The sequence below is a fragment of the Somniosus microcephalus genome, chromosome 17 (genome assembly GCF_052327205.1).
Source record: "Somniosus microcephalus isolate GS21.2 chromosome 17, FLI_Smic_1.0, whole genome shotgun sequence".
Classification (NCBI taxonomy): domain Eukaryota; kingdom Metazoa; phylum Chordata; class Chondrichthyes; order Squaliformes; family Somniosidae; genus Somniosus; species Somniosus microcephalus.
The window spans coordinates 743,474-763,022 of record NC_141003.1 but is presented as its reverse complement, the minus strand read 5'-3'; the positions used below and the strand labels follow the sequence as shown (position 1 = coordinate 763,022).

General features: G+C 50.8%; 1 pseudogene across 1 annotated transcript in view; it reads left to right on the top strand.

Moving 5' to 3' along the window:
* LOC147105431 (uncharacterized) overlaps positions 1 to 9,279 on the top strand; it is a 35,677-nt pseudogene extending 26,398 nt beyond the window's left edge. Inside the window, exons 3-4 of the transcript XR_015081658.1 lie at positions 8,140 to 8,441; positions 8,523 to 9,279. The product of XR_015081658.1 is annotated as an uncharacterized LOC147105431 (transcript). The remainder of the gene's footprint in view (positions 1 to 8,139; positions 8,442 to 8,522) is intronic.
* The last annotated feature ends 10,270 nt before the right edge of the window (positions 9,280 to 19,549 follow it).

The window sequence follows — 19,549 nt, the reverse complement described above, 5'->3', positions numbered from 1 at the left end:
GGGAGCCCCTCTGCAAATTGACTCAGACAACGGCACTCATTTCACCGGCAAAATAATGAAAGAAATCTGTAAGCTGCTACATGTGACAAAAATATCACATACCATATCACCCCCAGAGCTTGGGGATGATCATAGAGTCATAGAGTCATAGAGTCATAGAGTTTTACAGCACAGAAAGAGGCCCTTCGGCCCATCGTGTCCGCGCCGCCCATCCACCCCTGTCCTGTCTAATCCCATTTTCCAGCATTTGGTCCATAGCCTTGTATGCAATGGCATTTCAAGTGCTCATCCAAATGCTTCTTGAATGTTGTGAGGGTTCCTGCCTCTACCACCCTTTCAGGCAGTGAGTTACAGATTCCAACCACCCTCTGGGTGAAAAAGTTCCTCCTCAAATCCCCTCTAAATCTCCTGCCCCTTACCCTGAATCTATGCCCCCTTGTTATTGACCCCCCTACTAAGGGGAAAAGTTCCTCTTTATCTACCCTATCTATGCCCCTCATCATTTTGTACACCTCAATCAGGTCCCCCCTCAGCCTTCTTTGCTCCAAGGAAAACAACCCCAGCCTGTTTAGTCTTTCTTCATAGCTGAGGCGCTCCATCCCAGGTAACATCCTGGTGAATCTTCTCTGCACCCTCTCCAAAGCAATCACATCCTTCCTATAGTGAGGCGACCAGAACTGCACACAGTACTCCAGCTGTGGCCTAACCAGCGTTTTGTACAGCTCCATCATAACCTCCCTGCTCTTATATTCTATGCCTCGGCTAATGAAGGCAAGTATCCCATATGCCTTTTTAACCACCTTATCTACCTGTTCCGCTGCCTTCAGAGATCTATGTACATGTACACCAAGGTCCCTCTGACCCTCTGTACTTCCTAGGGTCCTACCACTCATTGTGTATTCCCTTGCCTTATTTGTCCGTCCAAAATGCATCACCTCGCACTTTTCAGGGTTAAATTCCATTTGCCACTTTTCCGCCCATCTGACCAACCCGTTTATATCGTCCTGTAGCCTGAGGCTTTCCTCCTCGCAATTTACCACCCCACCAATTTTCGTGTCATCTGCGAACTTACTGATCATACCTTTTACATTCTCATCCAAATCATTTATGTAGATCACAAACAACAAGGGACCCAGCACCGATCCCTGAGGTACCCCACTGGACACAGGCTTCCAGTCACAAAAGCATCCTTCGACCATCACCCTCTGCCTCCTGCCACTCAGCCAGTTTAGGATCCAACGCGCCAAGGCACCCTGGATCCCATGGGCTCTTACCTTCTTGACCAGTCTCCTATGCGGGACTTTGTCAAAAGCTTTACTGAAGTCCATGTAAACCACATCCACATGCTGACTATCCCCGATTAATCCTTGCCTCTCCAAGTGGAGACTAATTTTGTCCCTCAGAATTTTTTCCAATAATTTCCCTACCACAGATGTTAGGCTCACTGGCCTGTAATTCCCTGGTTTATCCCTGCTACCCTTCTTGTATAATGGTCCTCTGGTACATCCTCTGTGGCCAGAGAGGTTCTGAAAATTTGTGTCAGAGCCCCTGCAATCTCCTCCTTTGCCTCCCACAGCAGCCTGGGATACATCTCGTCCGGGCCTGGGGATTTATCCACTTTTTGGCCTGCTAAAACCGCTAGCACCTCCTCCCTCTCGATGCTAATATGTTCAAGTATGTCACAGTCCCTTTGCCCGATTTCTATGTCTGCATCGTCGCTCTCCATAGTGAACACAGATGCAAAAAATTCATTTAAAACCCCGCCTACATCATCTGGCTCTACACACAGATTGCCACTTTGGTCCCTAATGGGCCCTACCCTTTCCCTGGTTATCCTCTTGCCCTTAATATACTTATAAAACATCTTAGGATTTTCCTTTATTTTGCTCGCCAGTGTTATTTCATGGCCCCTCCCCACCCTCCTAATTTCTTTTTTAAGTATGCCCCTGCACTTTTTATACTCCTCTAGGGCTTCTTCCGTCTTTAGTCTTTTGTAACTGCCAAAAGCCCCCCTTTTATTTCTAATGCATTTTTGTATATCCCTTGTCATCCAAGGTTCCCTTTGCTTGTTGGTCCCACCCTTGACCTTTACAGGAACATGTTGGCGTTGTACTCTCTCTATTTCCCTTCTGAAAGTCTCCCATTGTCTTGATGTGGATTTTTCTATAAGTAGCTGCTCCCAGTCCACTTTGGCCAGATCCTGCCTTATCATATTAAAATCAGCCTTCCCCCAATTTAGAACCCTTATTTCCGGGCCGTCTTTGTCTTTTTCCATGACCACCTTAAATCTCACCGAATTATGGTCACTATCGCCAAAATGCTCCCCTACTGACACTTCCACCACTTGCCCGGCTACATTCCCCAGAATTAGGTCCAGTATCGCCCCCTCTCTTGTAGGACTTTCTACATGTTGGCTCAAAAAGCTCTCCTGGATGCACTTTAAGAATTCTGCACCCTCTAAGCCTTTCACACTCTGACTATCCCAATTTATATTGGGGAAGTTGAAATCCCCCACTATTATGGTAGAAAGAATGAATAGGACACTGAAAAACGAGCTGACAAAAGTCATCCAAGAAACAGGGAAGGGATGGTCGGAATTATTACCCAGCATAGTAATGAGGCTGCGAGCCTCCCCAGGACGAACGACCGGACTGACCCCCTATGAATTAATGACAGGACGAGCTAGGAGACTACCAGAGGATTTGGCTGGAGGGGTGGGAAACATAGAAACATAGAAGATAGGAGCAGGAGTAGGCCATTCGGCCCCTCGAGCTCACTCTGCCATTCAATGAGATCATGGCTGATCATATATCAAGGAGCGCAGAGATCGGGGGGGGTTGTGGGGCTGGAGGAGGTTACAGAGATAGGGAGAGACCGAGGGCCATGGAGGGATTTGAGAACAAGGATGAGATCACTGGACCGGGAGCCAATGTAGGTCAGCGAGCACAGGGTGAACGGGACTTGGTGCGAGTTAGGGCACGAACAGTCGAGTCTGGAGGTAACAAAGGTTTGGATGAGGGTTTCAGGCAGGAAACGTGGCAGTGAATTCACTCACACCAAGCTCGCACAGATAGCAGTGTGATAATGACTGGATAAGCTGTATTGGTGATGTTGGGTGAGCGATAAACATTGGCCCAGGACACAGGGAGAACTCCCCCTGTCCTTTTTAGTTTTTTAAACTGTCATTCAAGTTTCCCTCCCTCTATTGTGAAGGGTGGGTATCCGCTGGGATACAGTCACTGGTTGCCTTCTAGTGCCCCTCCGAGTGGCCAATGTGTGAGGGTGTGCAGTGACTGTTGGCAGCCTATTCAACCTTGGGGGGCATCACAGACAAAATCAAGCCCCCTTTGCAGACTCGGCCTTTGCTGCCGGGGTGACTGGACAGTGATCAGTAGCAGGAGCCCAGGGCACTGAGGCTAACTGCAGTCTCCCCAACTGCATCCCAGGCCGGGATCAGCTGAGCACCCCCACAGTGAGCAGCTGGAATGGGCAACCTATCCTGGGGAGCGGGGGAAAGGGAGGTCAAGGGTCAGCACAGACTGTCAGTCAACCTTGACCCCCAGACTCCCTCACTCATAGAATCATAGACATTTACAGCACAGAAGGAGGCCATTCGGCCCATCCTGTCCATGCCGGCCGACAAAGAGCTCTCCACCCTAATCCCACTTTCCAGCACTCGGTCCGTAGCCCTGTAGGTTACGGCACTTCAAGTACATATCCAAGTACTTTTTAAATGTGATGAGGGTTTCTGCCTCTACCACCCTGTCAGGCAGTGAGTTCCAGACCTCCATCACCCTCTGGGTGAACGAATTTCTCCTCAAATCCTCTCTAAACTTCTGACCAATTACTTTAAATCTATGCGCCCTGGTTATTGACCCTTCTGCTAAGGGAAATAGGTCCTTCCTATCCACTCTATCTCGGTCCCTCATAATTTTATACACCTCAGTTAAGTCTCCCCTCAGCCTCCTCTGTTCCAAAGAAAACAACCCCAGCCTCTCCAATCTTTCCTCATAGCTAAAATTCCCCAGCCCAGGCAACATCCTCGTAAATCTCCTCTGCACCCCCTCTAGTGCAATCACATCCTTCCCGTAATGCGGTGACCAGAACTGCACACAGTACTCTAGCTGAGGCCTAACTAGTGTTTTATACAGTTCAAGCATAACCTCCCTGCTCTTATATTCTATGCCTCGGCTAATAAAGGCAAGTATCCCGTATGCCGCCTTAACCACCTTATCTACCTGTCCTGCTACCTTCAGGGATCTGTGGACATGCACTCCAAGGTCCCTCTGATCCTCTGCACTTCTCAGTGTCCCACCATTTATAGTCTATTCCCTTGCCTTGTTAGCCCTCCCCAAATGCATTACCTGGCACTTCTCCGGATTGAATTCCATTTGCCACTGTTCTGCCCACCTGACTAGTCCATTGATATCTTCCTGCAGTCTGCATCTTTCTTCTTCATTATCAGCCACACGGCCAACTTTTGCATCATCTGCAAACTTCTTAATCATACTTCCTACATTCCAGTCCAAATCATTGATAGAGACCACTCAGCAGGAACACGTTCTATTGACGCATGACGTTTCCACCTTTTATGACATCAAGACGTCCAAGTGCGCCTCACCAGCCACCCGCCCACTGCTCCCGCGATCTCTCTCCCTATTGGTCGGCGGACACGTCAATCCCGCCCGCTGCCTGCGGTCACGTGCCCCTGAGGCGCTCTCCGGCTCCGCCCGAGTGAAGTCGCTCCATTCAGTGCCTGCGGAATGCTCGGACTCTCAGGTTTGGATTCCCCTTTATTCTCTCCCCTCCTCTGATCTCAATCGGATCTGGGGGAAAACTCACTTTCCCTCACTGATTGCAGCTCTTCACCAACACTGACTTTACAAAGAAAGCCCCGCATGGCAGCCTGGAGCTCACGCGCCCAGCGCGCAGGCACGGGGGAGGATGATTGACAGGGGCCCTGGGTGTGTGCTGAGCATGCGCGGTGCGGGCCGGGCGCCTGTGGAGCAGGAGAGGGCGGGGCCATGGGGCACATGCGCAGTGTCAGCCACAACTCAGCGCGGTGGCCAGAGCGCTTTCTGGAGCGCGGGGCCTTGTGGGGATTGCAGCCGCCATTACTGTTGATCCTTTCAACCAACCTGTGCAGCAACTGGGGCCTGAAAATCAGCTTCACTGCCCCTGGGCTGGGAAAGAGCGTCATGAGACAACATTCTCCATCTTACCCCTTTCTACACTCCTTTTACAGGGTTTTAGAAGTGGAGCATTTACAGACAGGAAACTCAGACCAAACACCACGTCAGGATCTGACAGAGTCGCTCGATTTATCAGGACCTGAATATCATCGGCTTTTGCACATGGAAGGAGAGAGCAGGGATCACAGGGCAGACAAACCGCACACGTGTTCCGTGTGTGGACCCGCCTTCAGCCGATTGCCTGACCTGGCGAGACACGTGCACCGTCACACCGGGGAGAAACTGGGTGTGGTAAACCACTTTTATCATTCACTATCGTTACACTATGGTTATCACTGTTTATATCGTTACACTATGGCTATCACTGTTTACACTGTTGTATCACTACACAAGGTCACCTCTTGTCACGCTGTTATACCTGGGCTGACCACAGCTGACTCCGCCCATGGCTCCGCCTGCTTGCCCAGGTATAAAGGTGGTCGACTGGCTGGTATTCCTCCTTGTTGGATCCAATCACCCATGAGGGTGGGCTCTGTTATTTAGCCAATAAAAACCTATAGTTACTAACTTAACTCGTCGCTTTTCATGAACTGAATTGATAGGTATATCAATTTTATTGGCTAAATTTTGAAATGTCTACAACGGAGCAGCCAAACGACCAGTCAGACGTACAGCCTCAGCCAAACAGCCATCTACAACAGCCCCAACAGCCGGCCTGGCTACGAGCCCTCCGGCCGCCGTACCTGGATCTAAACCCACAGGCTGCGAATTCAGCCCTCGACTTCGAACACTGGCTGAGCTGCTTCGAAGCCTACCTGGGAGAATCCGGCGTGCCTCTGGCATCCAAACTAAGAGTTCTGACTGCTCAGGTGAGCCCTAAAGTATTTGCACTCATCCGGGACATTGCCACATACGAGGACGCCCTCAACCTGCTAAAAGAATAGTATCGGAGCCCTGTAAACTCAATGTACGCCAGGCATCTCCTAAGATCCCGCTCGCAACAGCCAGGAGAGTCGGTTGATGATTTCTTATGGGCGCTGCAAATACTCGTCAGGGTCTGTGACTTTAAAGCCGTAACAGCTGCAGAACATACAGATGGAAACATCCGAGATGCCTTCGTGAAAGGCCTTCGGTCAGACTACTCACGGCAAAGACTGCTGGAATCAAAGGACCTCGACCTGAAAACAGCTGCTATCCTCGCTCGCTCCTTGGAAGTGGCCCATCGGGACCTCGAGGCGTATTCCAGGTACTGTGCTGCGCGACCCTGGGACTCGGGCCCGACCCCGGCCGCAATACCCCTCGCACCGCCGCCTCTGGGACCTACCACAGCGTCGGTGTCCCGGAACCGATCGGGACCGCCACCCCCGGTACCGGCTGCGACATCGGAGCCCCGCGATCGGGCCACCGGCTGCTTCTTCTGTGGCCAGGCAAAACACCCGAGGGCGCGCTGCCCTGCAAGAAACGCGACCTGCTACGACTGCCACAAGAAAGGCCACTTCACGAAGGCCTGCAGGGGGAAAGCCACAGACGCCGGCAGTGCCTCATGCGAGTTGTGGGGGCGGCCATCTTTCATCAAGGCCACAGATGCCAGTATCCCCTTGTGTGAGTCGTGGGGGTGGCCATCTTTGATCAAGGCCACCGACGCCGGCAGTGCCTCATGTGAGTTGTGGGGGCGGCCATCTTCTCCGCCATTTTATTCAACGTCGTGGGCGCCGCCATTTTGTTCACCACACTCGACCGCCACCTTGTCTCCAGACCGGACCACCGCCTCACCCGCAGACTACAGCAGCTCGCTCAGCCATACACTAGCCTCCGTCACACTTGACCAAGCTCACCCGCATCACCTGTCCAAGTCCATGATGGACATCAAAGTAAACGGCCACGCCACAACCTGCCTGTTCGACAGCGGAAGCACGGAGAGTTTTATCCATCCAGACACGGTGAGCCACTACTCCCTCACTGTCCGGCCAATGTGCAACCGGATCTCGATGGCGTCGAGGTCCCATTCTACAGACATCAGCGGCTACTGTGTTGTGACCCTGTCGGTTAGGGGCACGGAGTATAAAAATTTTAAACTTCTCATCCTCCCCCAGCTCTACACTGCCATTAACGCCACCCCCCATGAACGAATGTTTGTTTTCTCCAGGAAGTCGACTACGGGAACCTCGCTACCAACATGGCTGACTTCTCTGGGGCCCGTCTTGCTGTGAAAGCATGTGAGGGCCCATAAAATGGACCCCCTGGTCGAGAGGGTGGACCTCCTGCACACCAACCCCCAGTACGCCTATGTGGCATACCCAGACGGGCGGGAGGACACAGTCTCCTTACGAGACCTCGCACCCTCGGGCACCCCTGAGACACCACCGTTACCCCCCACCACCCCCCCAAATCCAGCCCAGGTAGACGGCATGCCGGAACCCCACGAGCCTTTGCCGACCACGCAGACACCAGCATTAACATCGGATACTGCACCACCGCCGCCGCTGCTGCGCCGATCAGGAAGGCTTACGAGGCCTCCGGACAGACTGACATACCCGAACTGGTAGTACACTTCACCCCGCCGGACTCAAATTTAAACAAGGGGTGAATGTGGTAAACCACTTTTATCGTTCACTATCGTTACACTATGGTTATCGCTGTTTATATCGTTACACTATGGTTATCACTGTTTACACTGTTGTATCACTACACAAGGTCACCTCTTGCCACGCCGTTATACCTGGGCTGACCACAGCTGACTCCGCCCATGGCTCCGCCTGCTTGCCCAGGTATAAAGGTGGTCGACTGGCTGGTATTCCTCCTTGTTGGATCCAATCACCCACGAGGGTGGGCTCTGTTATTTAGCCAATAAAAACCTATAGTTACTAACTTAACTCGTCGCTTTTCATGAACTGAATTGATAGGTATATCACCGGGTAAAGGTGGGGATGGTGGGAATGGATTCAGTTCCCCGTCTACGTTAGAAGTTCATCCGCACAGTCACCCCAGGGACAGTCCGTTCACCTGCTCCGTGTGTGGGAAGGGATTCACTAAGACATCCATCCTGCGAACACACCAGCGAGTTCACACTGGGGAGAGGCCGTTCACCTGCTCCATGTGTGGGAAGAGATTCACTCAGTCCTCAACTCTGCTCGAACACCAGTGAGTTCACACTGGGGAGAGGGCGTTCACCTGCTCCGTGTGTGGGAAGGGATTCACTCAGTCCTCAACTCTGCTCGAACACCAGCGAGTTCACACTGGGGAGAGGCCGTTCACCTGCTCCGTGTGTGGGATGCGATTCATATGCTCATCCAACCTGCTGAGACACCAACGAGTTCACACTAATGAAAGGCTTTTCACCTGCTCCATGTGTGGGAAGGGATTCACTCAGTCATCCAACCTGTTGGCACATGGGCAAGTTCACACTGGAGAGAGGCCGTTTAAATGTTCTGACTGTGGGAAGATGTTTAAAAGGTCCGGAGATCTGAAGGGACACCAGCGTACTCACACTGGGGAGAAGCTGTTCACCTGCTCCGTGTGTGGGAAGGGATTCACTCAGTCATCCAACATGCTGACACACCAGCGAGTTCACACTGGGGAGAGGCCGTTTAGCTGCTCCGTGTGTGGGAAGGGATTCACTCAGTCATGCAACCTGTTAGCACATGGGCCAGTTCACACTGGAGAGAGGCCGTTTAAATGTTCTGACTGTGGGAAGAGGTTTAAAAGCTCCAGCAATTTGATGACACACCAGCGTACTCACACTGGGGAGAAGCTGTTCACCTGCTCCGTGTGTGGGAAGGGATTCACTCTGTCATCCAACCTACTGACACACCAGCGAGTTCACACTGGGGAGAGACCATTTAAATGTTCTGACTGTGGGAAGAGGTTTAAAAGGTCCGGAGATCTGAAGGGACATCAACGTACTCACACTGGGGAGAAGCTGTTCACCTGCTCCATGTGTGGGAAGGGATTCACTCGTTCATCCTACCTGCTGGTACACCAGCGAGTTCACACTGATGAGAGACCATGTAAATGTTCTGACTGTGGTAAGAGCTTTAAATGGCCAAAGGACCTGAAGAGACACCAGCAAGCTCACACTGTTCTGTAGCACAGGGCTCTGCGGACAGCTGGGGTGTCATGAACATGGAATGGATGAATGTTTTATAAATTCTTGTACTGCTGTTTAATCTTTAAGACTGTTGAGCTGATGATTTCCTTGATTTGACTGTTCATGGTGTTCCATAGAATATACAGCACAGAAACAGGCCATTCGGCCCAACTGGTCCATGCCGGTGTTTATGCCCCACACCCACCCTACTTCAATTAACCCGATCAACATCTCCTCCCATTACTTTCTCCCTTGTGTGGCTTCCCCATAAATCCATCTGTGCTGTTCACCTCAACCACTCCCTGTGGAAGCGAGTTCCCCATTCTCACCATTCTCTGGGTAAAGACATTTCTCCTGAATTCCATACGTAATCTATCAGACTATTTTATATTGATGGCCCCATAAATATGATGAGATTCTGTTAAGCTGACCCGTATGTTGTTGGACTTTGTCTTTGACCCCTACGTAAACGTGAGGTCATCCAAAACTCTGCTGCCCGTGTCCTAACTCACACCAAGTCCCGTTCGCCCATCACCCCTGTGCTCGCTGACCTACATTGGCTCCCTGTTAAGCAGCACCTTGATTTCAAAATTCTCATCCTTGTTTTTAAAATCCCTCCGTGGCCTCGCCCCTCCCTTTCTCTGTAATCTCCTCCAGCCCTACAACCATCCAAGATATCTGCGCTCTTCCAATTCTGGCCTCTTGTGCATCCCTGATTTTAATCACTCCACCACTGGTGGCCGTGCCTTCTGTTTCCTAGGCCCTAAGCTCTGGAATTCCCTGCCTAAACCTGCCCACCTCGCTACCTCTCTTTCATAAGAACATAAGAAATAAGAGCAGGAGTCGGCCATACGGCCCCTCGAGCCTGCTCCGCCATTCAATAAGATCATGGCTGATCATCGACCTCAAATCCACTTTCCCCCCCGATCTCCATATCCCTTGATTCCCCTAGAGTCCAAGGATCTATCGATCTCAGCCTTGAATATACTCAACGACTCAACTTTCCTCCTTTAAGACGCTCCTTAAAACCTACCTCTTTGACCAAGCTTTTGGTCACCTGCCCTAATTTATCCTTATGTGGATCGGTGTCAAATTTTGTCTTAAAATACTCCTGTGCAGCGCTTTGGGACGTTTTACTACATTAAAGGCGCTATATAAATACAAGTTGTTGTTGTTCTGATGAATGAAACATTACTGAGCCCCTGTACCCGTGTTATGGGATGAAGTGCCAGACAACTGAAGGCACAACGTCTGGGTGTGAATCTAATAATAACCTCACGGACCGTATCGGTGTGATAACCAGACGGGCTTGTGGTTATAGTCTGGTCACAGATGGACTACATTCCCTGAATTAGCAGGAGTTCAGGAGGCGGTCAACAGCCGGGTCCAAACAATCCCATTTCCTGAGCGGTAACCAAGCTTGTGTATAAGAACAGGCCACTTAAGGTGTTGTCAGTTGGAACAGACTCGAGAAGATCGCGCGTGAATCCACTGAACTTCTATTCTCCAGATTGAGGGAATTATCACCCAATCTGTGTTATTCAGCGCTCTTAATAAAGCCTGGAGAGACAATTTGTGTTCTTGTGAGCTTGATTATCTGGTATCTGAAACCCTGGGACTCCCGATCATTAGAGTCAACCTCAGTGTGTGGAAAGGGATTCCCTGGTGTATCCCACCCGCTGACACACCAGCGTGTCCACATTGTGACTGCGGTGGGTCGATTCCACTGTTTCCAATGCCTTTAATCACATCCAGGACTGAACCATGTTAATTCAGGCAACTGGGCCTTGTTAATGTTAAGCGCCCCCAATAACTGGGCTGGATTTAAAGATTATTCCCTGTTCTCTCAGTACTAGTGAGCGGAGAGAAGCTGATGTTATAGAATCATAGAGCACAGTAGGATGCCTTTCGGCCCATCGTGCTGGTGCCGGCTCTCTGAAAGAGCGATGCAATTAGTCCCACTGCCCTGCTCTTTCCCCACAGCCCTGCAAATTTCTGCTTTTAGTATATCACAGAAATCACAGAAATCACAGAAACCCCACAGTGCAGATAGAGGCCATTTCGGCCCATCGAGCCTGCACCGACACGTATTCCACCCGATCCCCGTAACCCCTACACCAGCACATATCCCACCCTATCCCCGTAACCCCACGTATTTAATCCCCCTAACACTAAGGGTCAATTTATCATAGCCAATCAACCTAACCCACACATCTTTGGACTGTGGGAGGAAACCGGAGCACCCGGAGGAAACCCACGCAAACACAGGGAGAATGTGCAAACTCCACACAGACAGTCGCCCGAGGCCGGATTCGAACCCGGGTCCCTGGCACTGTGAGGCAACAGTGCTAACCACTATGCCACCGTGCCGCCCCGGTGAATATATCCAATTCCCTTTTGAAAGTTACTATTGAATCTGCTTCCACCTCCCATTCAGGCAGTGCATTCCAGATCATCACAATTCGCTGTGCAAAAAAAGTCTCCTCATTTCCTCTCTCGATTCTTTTGCCAATGATCTGAAATCTGTGTCCTCTCATTACCGACCCTCCTGCCAGTGACAACAGCTTCTCCTTGTTTGCTCGATCAAAACCCCTCATAATTTTGAGCACCTTGATCACAGCCCCACTTAACCGTCTCTGCTCCAAGTTATATTGCCAGTGTTTTGTGAATTGTTGCTGTGATCGAGGTGCTGGATGTCCGTGCCTGGGGAATGGGACATTTTATCCTCGTGAGCACCGAGTGTCAGCATCCAGCAATCTCTGGTCAGGGACTGTCTTTTTAAACTGCCTCACCTGAGCTTTTTGACTCCCTGATTTCATTATTAAACATTTCAGTGTTTTTGCAGACTGACCAAGGATGAACAGATAAATGTGAGGTATTACATTTTGGTAGGAAGAATGGGGAGGTCACTTATCACTGGGAGGGTGTGAGTCTAGGTGGGGTAGAGGAACAAAGGGATCTCGGAGTACAAATACACAAATCACTAAAAGTTGCGACACAGGTTAGCAAGGCCATAAAAAAGCAAACCAAGCACTAGGGTTTATTTCTAGAGGGATAGAATTGAAAAGTAGGGAAGTTATGCTAAACCTGTATCGAACCTTGGTTAGACCACACTTGGAGTACTGCGTACAGTTCTGGTTGCCATATTATAAAAAGGATATAGAGGCACTGGAGAGGGTGCAGAGAAGATTTACAAGGATGATAGCAGAAATGCGAGGGTATACATATCAGGAAAGGATGAACAGGCTGGGTCTCTTTTCTCTTGAAAACAGGAGGCTGGGGGGTGACCTAATAGAGGTCTTTAAAATTATGAAAAATGTTGATAGAGTGGATACAGAGAGAATGTTTCCACTTGTGGGGAAGAGCATAACTAGAGGCCTCAATATAAGATAGTCACCAAGAAATCCAATAGGGAATTCAGAAGAAACTTCTTTACCCAGAGAGTGGTGAGAATGTGGAACTCGCTGCCACAGGGAGTGGTTGAAGCGAATAGTATCGATGCATTTAAGGGGAGGCTAGACAAGCATATGAGGGAGAAGGGAATCGAGGGTTATGCTGATAGATTTAGATGAGGAAAGACGGGAGGAGGCTCGAGTGGAGCATAAACACCGGCATGGACTGGTTGGGCCGAATGGCCTGTTTCTGTGCCGTATATCCGATGTAATCCTATGTCAAGTATCCCAGCTGGCTTTGCTCCAGGCACTTTAGCTCAGTGGGCAGCACTCTCACCTCTGAGTCAGAAGGTCGTGGTTCAAGTCCCAGTCCAGAGACTTGAGCATAAAAATCTAGGCTGACACTCCAGTACTGAGAGAGTGCTGCACTGTCAGAGGTGCCGTCTTTCGGATGAGATGTTAAACCGAGGCCCCGTCTGCTCTTTCAGGTGGATGTAAAAGATCCCATGGCACTACATTGAAGAAGAGCAGGGGAGTTCTCCCCGGTGTCCTGGGGCCAATATTTATCCCTCAATCAACATCACTGAAATAGATTATCTGGTCATTGTCACATTGCTGTTTGTGGGAGCTTGCTGTGCACCAATTCGCTGCCGTGTTTCCTACATTACAACAGTGACTACACTTCATAAGTTCTTCATTGGCTGTAAAGCGCTGTGGAACATCCTGAGGTTGTGAAAGGCACTATATAAATGCAAGTCTTTCTCAGCAAGAGGGTGAGTGTCAGTGGTTGGAGGGAGGAGCTCAGTGTTGTCACTGGGTGGACACAGACAGATTGAAGCTAAAAGACAGAGAATGCTGAAGTTTAGAATGATAACACCCAAAGTCAGGAGATGGGCCCTTTGCCTGATAAAGGGAGGTGGTTGCTAAGAGACCCACAGACCTAATAACACTGCAAACTGCTCAGGCAGCAGACTTGTTGCAACATGTGAGGTCACGAGTGAGTTGGTGCACAGACAACAGAGCCTTGGGCATTCCTGAGAGAGACAAACTGGTCCTGTAACCGGGAGAACAGGTTGAGGGAGCCACCCTACGTGGGACGGCTCGTCTGAGGTGTTAACACAGAAGCAGCTTGGGAATGGGATGATCAATGAATCATAGAAATTTACAGCACAGAAGGAGGCCATTTGGCCCATCTTGTCCGTGCCGGCCGACAAAGAGCTCTCCAGCCTAATCCCACTTTCCAGCTCTTGGTCCGTAGCCCTGTAGGTTACAGCACTTCAAGTGCATATCCAAGTACTTTTTAAATGTGATGAGGGTCTCTGCCTCTCCCACCCTTTCAGGCAGTGAGTTCCAGACCTTCACCACCCTCTGGGTGAAAACATTTCTCCTCAAATCCTCTCTAAACTTCCGACCAATTACTTTAAATCTGTGCCCCCTGGTTATTGACCTTTCTGCTAAGGGAAATAGGTCCTTCCTATCCACTCTATCCAGGCCCCTCATAATTTTATACACCTCAATTAAGTCTCCCCTCAGCCTTCTCTGTTGCAAAGAAAACAACCCCAGCCTATCCAATCTTTCCTCATAGCTAAAATTCCCCAGCCCAGGCAACATCCTCGTAAATCTCCTCTGCACCCCCTCTAGTGCAATCACATCCTTCCCGTAATGTGGTGACCAGAACTGCACGCAGTATTCTAGCTGTGGCCTAACTAGTGTTTTATACAGTTCGAGCATAACCTCCCTGCTCTTATATTCTATGCCTTGGCTAATAAAGGCAAGTATCCCGTATGCCTTCTTAACCACCTTATCTACCTGTCCTGCTACCTTCAGGGATCTGTGGACATGCACTCCAAGGTCCCTCTGATCCTCTGCACTTCTCAGTGTCCTACCATTTATTGTGTATTCCCTTGCCTTGTTAGCCCTCCCCAAATGCATTACCTCACACGTCTCCGGATTGAATTCCATTTGCCACTGTTCTGCCCACCTGACCAGTCCATTGATATCTTCCTGCAGTCTGCATCTTTCTTCTTCATTATCAACCACACGGCCAACTTTTGCATCATCTGCAAACTTCTTAATCATACTTCCTACATTCAAGTCCAAATCATTGATTTATACCACAAAAAGCAAAGGACCCAGTACTGAGCTCTGTGGAACACCACTGGAAACAGCCTTCCAGTCACAAAAACACCCTTCGACCAGTACCCTCTGCTTCCTGTCTCCGAGCCAATTTTGGATCCAACTTGACACTTTGCCTTGGATCCCATGGGCTTTTACTTTTGTGACCAGTCTGTCATGTGGGACCTTATCAAAAGCCTTGCTAAAATCCATATAGACTACATCAAACACACTACCCTCATCGACCCTCCTTCTTACCTCCTCAAAAAATGCAATCAGGTTAGTCAGACACGACCTCCCCTTAACAAATCCACGCTGACTGTCCCTGATTAATCCGTGTCTTTCTAAATGAAGATTTATCCTGTCCCTCAGAATTTCTCCCAATAATTTTCCCACCACCGAGGTTAGGCTGACTGGCCTGTAATTACTCAGTCTATCCCTTTCTCCCTTTTTAATCAATGGCACCACGTCAGCAGTCCTCCGGCACCACCCCTGTAGCCAGAGAGGATTGGAAAATGATGGTCAGAGCCTCTGCTATTTCCTCTCTCGCTTCTCTTAACAGTCTGGGATACATTTCGTCCGGGCCTGGGGATTTGTCCACTTTCAAAACTGCTAAACCCTTTAATACTTCCTCTCTCACTATGTTTACTTCATCTAAATTTCACACTCCTCCTCCCTGATCGCGGTGTCTGCATCGTCCCTCTCTTTTGTGAAAACAGATGTAAAGTATTCATTAATATATATATGATGTGAGGTTAGTGTCCCCTTACCCCTGTTTATTATTCAATCAGTGATTGCCCCATTGCCAGGCCCGCTGCCTGCGGCCCCTCTCCCAGATTCCAGCCCCAGCTCTGTGCTGCCTGCGGCCCCTCTCCCAGATTCCAGCCCCAGCTCTGTGCTGCCTGCGGCCCCTCTCCCAGATTCCAGCCCCAGCTCTGTGCTGCCTGCGGCCCCTCTCCCAGATTCCAGCCCCAGCTCTGTGCTGCCTGCGGCCCCTCTCCCAGATTCCAGCCCCAGCTCTGTGCTGCCTGCGGCCCCTCTCCCAGATTCCAGCCCCAGCTCTGTGCTGACTGAGCTGCTCTCACCTGGGGACAGCGCGTCACAGTCGGCCCCAGCGCACCTGAGCTAGAGAGGAGGCCCCGCCCCCTTGCCGCGCCACCATTGGTTGGAGGACCAGGCTGCAAGTCGGCTCCGCCCGCGCTCTTCCTATTGGTCAGAGCTCCCGTCAGTCACAGGCCCCGCGATCACATGCTGCGGTTCACTCCGCCCCCTCGCAAAACTCACTTTCCCCCACTGATTGTGGCTCTTCACCAACACCGACTTTACAAAGAAAGCCCCGCACGGCAGCCTGGAACTCAGGGGCCCAGCGTGCAAGTGCAGGGGAGGATGATTGACAGGGGCCCAGGGTGTGTGCTGAGCAGGCGCGGTGCGGGCCGGGTGCCTGTGGAGCAGGAGAGGGTGGGGCCATGGGGCGCAGGTGTGGGCTCAGCCACAACTCAGCGCGGCGGCCGGAGCTGATGCGAGAAACAGGAACCTAAGACGTAGGAGCAGGAGTTGGTCATTCGGCCCCTCGAGCCTGCTCCGCCATTCAATAAGATCATGGCTGATCTGATCTTGGCCTCAACTCCACTTCCCTGCCCGCTCCCCATAACCCTCGACTCCCTTATCGTTCAAAAATCGGTCTATCTCCACCTTAAACACATTCAATGACCCAGCCTCCACAGCTCTCTGGGGAAGAGAAGTCCAAAGGTCAGAGGTTGGGTATCCTGTGGCAACTGTCTCACCTCCTGACTCCACAAAGCCTTTCCACCATTTACAAGGCACAAGTCAGGAGTGTGATGGAATACTCTCCACTTGCCTGGATGAGTGCAGCTCCAACAAGACTCAAGAAGCTCGACACCATCCAGGACAAAGCAGTCCGCTGGATTAGCACCCCATCCACCACCTTAAACATTCACTCACTGCACCACCGGCGCACTGTGGCTGCAGTGTGTACCATCTACAAGATGCACTGCAGCAACTCGCCAATACTTCTTCGGCAGCACCTCCCAAACCCGCGACCTCTTCCACCGAGAAGGACAAGCACAGCAGGCGCATGGGAACACCACCACCTGCAAGTTCCCCTCCAAGTCACACACCATCCTGGCTGATCATTCATCGTCACTGGGTCAAAATCCTGGAACTCCCTCCCTAACAGCACTGTGGGAGTACCTTCACCACAAGGACTGCAGCGGTTCAAGAAGGTGGCTCACCACCACCTGCTCAAGGGCAATAAATGCTGGCCTTGCCAGCGAGGCCCACATCCCATGAATGTAGAGGGAGCTGTATTCTGTATCTGTGTTCTGTATCTCATCCCTGCTGTGTAATGGGACAGTGCGGAAGGAGTCTTAATCTGTATCTAGCCCATGCTAATCATCCACTTAATTTTTTTAATAGAATAATAAACTATAACAATTTAATCGAATCTTCTAACCCTTTCTAAAATTGTGCTAGTTGCCCGTGCGCTGAGTGCATCCGAGCATTGCTCCAATGGACGCCGCGCGGCTCATCCCAGTGTCTGAAATCACAAGAATCAACTTTGATTGATTTTCTCCTCCTCCTCCTATTGCTTGCTCTAAATGTATCTCTGCGCTCCTCAGCCGCCCTAGACAATGACGGTGGCTGTTACCCAGAACGCTCCGCATGGCAGAATAGGCCCTATCAATGCTGCAGGGGCCTGGTGCACAGGCAAGGCATCGGGGCAGGGCGGGTCCCGCGCGTGCGCAGTCAGTGCCGCCAGTCGGGTGATGGCGGCAGAAGGCAGAGAGAAGATTCCGGAGCAGGGAGGTGGAGGGGCGCAGGGTAGCAATGGAACCGGCGGGGAGGCTTTATAAACACCCGGTGTAGGTCTCAAGCCCCCAAATAAGAACCTACGGGTCCCGCGTTTGCCCCAAGCGGGGCGGCGGCTGCAGGGCTTTCTCCCGGTGACAGGCCCGGCTCAACAGCCGCCATCTTGAGAGGCCGAGTGTGCAGCGGGGTGCATGCACGGCCCCCTTGGGCCAGGGAGCAGGAGGAGAGAATGTTGTCAATTTCTGTCCTAGACTCTCAGTGATGGCTTTTGTAAACTCCTTTCACAGGCTGTGAGAGGGCAGGATTGACAGACGGGGAAACTCAAACTAAACTTCACATCAAGATCTCAGAGAGTCACTCCATTCATCAGGACCTGAAATTCATCTGCATTTTGAGTGTGGAAGGAGAAATGTTTGGGAGGTAAGTAGCACGGAGTCCAATTCTACAGAGTACTGCTTCTACAGAGTGCTTAACTCGGGAATTGGGTAAGTAGGCGAATTCGATGAGCTGGGGGTAAGAGGTGCTGCTTGATACATTAAAAAAATATAAACAACTAGGCCTAGAATTTCAGTTGCTTGCGCCAGCAGTTAGCGCCTTTAGAGAAGTGAATTTCAGGCGCTATGCGTGTAGCGCCCGGGCGCAGCGCAGTTTGCGCCTCGCCCCAAATTAAGTTGACCCTTAGCGCCGGCGCAAAGTTTAGCACCCGCCCGGATGCGCGCGTAGAAAATGACGTCGCATCCTCGTGCAACGCCCTTTGGCCGCCCCGATTCCAAACATCAGTCGGACCGCCCCATTGTGCGGCTGGCGGCTGTGTAAGATTCGCAATTTTCAGCAAAAATCACGCAAGAAAAACTGGATAAAATAAGACTGTTTATTGACCAAAGTAAGCTTGCACAGAAAAACCTTTGATAAAAGGGCATACAAAATGGCCGCCAGGCCCCGTGATCAGTTTCTGAACCATTTTATTTCTGTTACTGCAAGCCAGACAGGCTTGTGGATTGAAGACAGTGAGCCCGCGAAAGCCAGTATCTGGGAACCGAAACTCAGAGCAACAGCATACATATTCAATGGATTATAAGTACAGGATGGGGCCCATCAAGATATGGGCGGACAATGTAAAAACACTTATACCCATTTATCGTACAAAGGAAAAACCGTTTAGCAGCCATCAAGGAAAATGTCCGGACCGATCAATATGCGAACCGAGCCGCGGTGACAATGCAAAAGACATTGAAAGACATTATCGGCCAGGAAGGCCAGTTTAAGTTATCACCGGCTCCGTTACAAGACAAAGCGCCCCTGCAGAGATCTCTGCCCGCCAAAATTAATACAAAGACAGGACTATGATTTGGCGGGAGATAAGACTGTCCCAAAAGAGTATAACTATGGATTGAAAGTCCATCTAAGTTACTTCTTCACTGCTACGGCTTCTTGTTGGGCGACTTCAGGCTTCCATTTCTTCAAGAACTTTCTTCTACGAGGAACGAACGAAGGGCGGACGGTGCCCGGATCGGCGCCTCTTCCACTTCGGCAGATCGATGAAAACGTTTTCGTTTTTTTTTTAAAGACGGACGGTTTCGGTAAAAGGACAACGTGGTCGGTGTTCAGCCAAACAAGGCTCGGCCACGACGAGAAGACGACGAGGGTGGCCCGGGTACTGGGGTCGGGAGATCATCGACGACCCAGGCCGACGGAGAAGAAACCCTCTGGAGAACCGGCGATCGATGCCACAAGATTCTCCCAAGTGCATAGCCTGCATCTGGGTCTGCTCCATGAACCCAAATTGACTTGGTGGATCTCAACCTTAACGAGCGCTCATCGAGGCTGGGTCTACCCCACCGCCTCGAGGGAGGAGAGAATATCGACTGCGCCAGAAGTTTCCAAATCCACGTGACGACGGAAAGCGGTGCCAAAAAGGCTGCGAACCCCCTTTC